Source organism: Cyprinodon variegatus, unplaced genomic scaffold, assembly GCF_000732505.1.
Source record: "Cyprinodon variegatus isolate N-32 unplaced genomic scaffold, C_variegatus-1.0 Scaffold105, whole genome shotgun sequence".
In the NCBI taxonomy this organism is placed as follows: domain Eukaryota; kingdom Metazoa; phylum Chordata; class Actinopteri; order Cyprinodontiformes; family Cyprinodontidae; genus Cyprinodon; species Cyprinodon variegatus.
The window spans coordinates 876,781-880,296 of NW_015150558.1; the positions used below are offsets into that span (position 1 = coordinate 876,781).

Sequence of the window (3,516 nt, forward strand, 5' to 3'; positions counted from 1 at the left end):
TCCCTTTTCTTCTTGTTTTCCTCTCTATGTTTTGTACTCAGCTGACTTTTCATGCTGTCTCAAAAAGGAATGAAAATGTGCAGCAAATATCCACATTATAATAATATAATAATAATATCCACAATATACTGATCCAATAGTATAAATATAAATATAGCAGCAAAAGCGCTAAGTTGGCGACATCTCCCTCCTGCCATCTTCCGGCAGTGACGTCACGGTGCGGTAAGCCTAGCGCCATTCTTCCCGATTTACAAGCTAAATCAATGGGAACTACTAGACACATCTGCAATCAACAACAATTATTTAAACTCGTAGGCAAGTCACATTTAAATGTCAAGTCTCAAAATCCGTGTTTTTTTCCGTTATCTTCTGCAGGCCAGTTAGTTCTACGTCAGCCTGAACACCTAAATTCAGCCAATCATATATCAACGGTCATCTGTCAATTGAATTTTTTCGGTCATAGCATCTTGATTCATATGTCGCAGCCAGTGATGGGCAGTAGCGCCGCTACATGTAGCGAAGCTATTAGTCTGTGTCTTCGGCAGGCGTAGAGCTAACAGAACTGGCAGCGTTGCGAGGCAAGGGCTCAAACATGTACGGCTGGAAGCCTTNTGAATATCTGGGGTGTGATGCTCTTCATCAGAATGTCCTGGATTGTTGGACAGGCTGGAATTGGTGAGTGATGGTTCCTTATGCAAACTAATGTCGGATCTAAAGTGATTCATGTTCAGGCTTCATCAATGATTTTGAACACTTTCCCGCTCTGTAACCATTTTCCTGTTTTTGTGAGACAGGACTTACCATTTGTATCATCCTGATGGCCACCGTGGTGACGTCCATCACCGGCCTGTCCACCTCAGCCATAGCAACCAACGGCTTCGTAAGAGGAGGTGAGAGACCTGGTTCCCAGGAGGAGAAGTGATTTCTTATTTTGCTATTCTGAGTAAATCTGCGCTCCAAAACAAACGTATTTTCTCGTTTCAATAGGAAGACGTGATCAAAATGTTGAGACAAATTAATTTGACACCATTTTGTCTAAAGCTGTGGCATTCTGTTGTGGATATATTTGTACTGGGATGATAGAGGCCCAGGAGGTAGGACTTGTTCTTTCACCAGTGGGTTGCTGGTTCAAACCCCTGCTCTATGTCTCCCAGTCACATCCTTTTGCAGGACACTTCCCCCTAGTGGCTACAGTGTTGCTTACCACAGTTAGTCTGTGAATAACTGTAGTTTTTGGAGTCCGCAGTGCTTACACTAAAGAACTTTCTGCCCTTTCTGCGAGAAATTTTGGATCAGGCCGACTTTCATCCTGATGGCGCGTTGTGTGGTGTACTGGGGGTAACGAGGGGCCATCAGCCTCTCACGACCAGCTCAAACATGTTTGAAATTTAGTCGGCCGTTGTAAGGTGGTTGTGGGCAAATTGCAGAGTAGCGCCATCTCACTGCGGAGCTGAATCCCTCGTGGTTTTTAGACGTATAGTGCGAGCAGGTAGATCGCATCAGAGCGTCGGGCCGCACAGTGTGAGAACATGCTGTGAACTTTTAAACCCTGCAGTTTCGTCTTACAGTTTGAGCTGTAGCTGTGTGCAATGATTGAAAATTTCGCACAGTGTATGCCCAGCATATACAAGTACTGCCCATGCCATTTATCAATAATATAACCGCTGATAGACTATAGCTGGGCAGATTATAACTAGGCTGTGGTTTGGTTTTTTTGGGTTTTTTTGCAGAATCAATTATACCCCTGTTTGAGGACATCGGGTCTATTTTTCTGAGGGTCACAGCAAAGAGTTTATGCTGTGTGTTTAGATAATAAAGAGAATAAATACTGTGAGGCTGTCAGGTTTAGTGTTTTGGGAGAACCAGATCAGAGGTCGGTAATCCAGGTTCAGCAGGTAAAAAGTCTTTACAGAAATCAGTTCAAACCATTTTCATTTCCAGCTTCTCAGGAAGGATGAGGACCGATGTTTAAAACTCCAATCAGCAGAGCTCTGCATACAGTGACAGCTAGTTTGGCCATTCAGTAGTGGTTATATGAGATGAGCCGAGGCTTCGAGGCGTGTGTTGAGAAATGGAGGGGGCGTTTCCCCGAACTGCGTGTTGAAGCATGATTCATTTATGGGAGGGGCCAAAATTGATGACGTCTGAAGCCTCGCTAGCGCAATGCCATATGACAGCCATTTAAACAGCCTCAGAATTTAGTTAAGATGTGGGAGTTTGTAGGAGAGTTGGATAGAGTTTGGATAGATACCAAGAATAGATCCAAACCAAAAACTCAAAGTCTTCTATGTTTGAATTCACCTTCAGCTTTGACCCACATCCAAACCAAGCAGAGGAACAGCCTGGATGCAGAGGAGTAGCCTGGGATCAGCTGGATGTCACACTGAGCTATCAGAGCTCCTCAAAACAGCTCAGATGTCTTAATGAAAGCAAAGGAAAACTACATCAGTCTGACTATAATTTTTGTTCCCAATTCACCAAGTTTAAATGTGATTGTTAAACGTCCAAGCAACATGTTTATGTGCCGTTTTTATTTGAGNAAAAAAAAAATTCCCCATGTCCCCTAGGGGGCTCCGTAGTATTTAAAAAAGTTTCATCCAGACAATTAACATCTTTGTGGTTGGACTCGGTGCTGCCCCAACTTGTTGTTCACCACAAACCAAAATAAATCCTTTATCAAGATGAAGCAAAGTTAAATGTGACACTTTTACCATTAGTTATAAAACAAAGAAAATGAAGTCTAAGGAAGTTATCATCCAGTTGTAGAAAAATGTTCCTTTAATAGCGCAGTAAAGCTTCTGTCTTTAACATTTTTTCCTGCATTACTTTTACTTTTGTACTTGTAGTAGCTTTACACTTTTACTGGAGAAAAAAGCTTAAATTGATCCTCTAACTTCTACAAAAGTGTTTCTAAACAGCAGGATTTATACTACGCCTCTGTTAAACAGCACAGAGTTGCATTCAGGATTGTTGTTTGTTAAAACCATGTGATAATAAACTCACCATAATAACTCGTTTTACAGCAAACTAATTAGGATACAACCAAAAATTCGCTGACAAATGAATCATTGGTCCTTCTGTCAGGAGCCTTTGGAGGACGGCCTGGCTAACGGCGAAGAGCCATCGGCGGCAGAGGAGGCAGCAGCCTTGATGATGGCGAAGGAGGCAAAAGGAGGAACGGTCAAGTTCGGTTGGATTCGGGGAGTCCTGGTGAGTTCTTCTCTTTTATTTGAAACAAAAAAAAACAAAGATGGAGTCTCACATTTTCTCAGAGGAAGTCCTAAACTTGGCAGTACTTTTTGGGAAGTCCTTTCCTGCTACAGTCAGAGCGAAGGCGTGGCTGGTGCTAAAGCATGTCCACGGTTCTACCTGCATGCGTGTTTGTTTCAGGTGCGCTGCATGCTGAATATCTGGGGTGTGATGCTCTTCATCAGAATGTCCTGGATTGTTGGACAGGCTGGAATTGGTGAGTGATGGTTCCTTATGCAAACTAATGTCAGAACAGCTTGGATGCAG

At 43.0% G+C, this 3,516-nt stretch overlaps 1 pseudogene; it reads left to right on the plus strand.

Moving 5' to 3' along the window:
- LOC107084609 overlaps nt 1–3,516 on the plus strand; it is a 34,279-nt pseudogene that overhangs the window by 2,680 nt on the left and 28,083 nt on the right.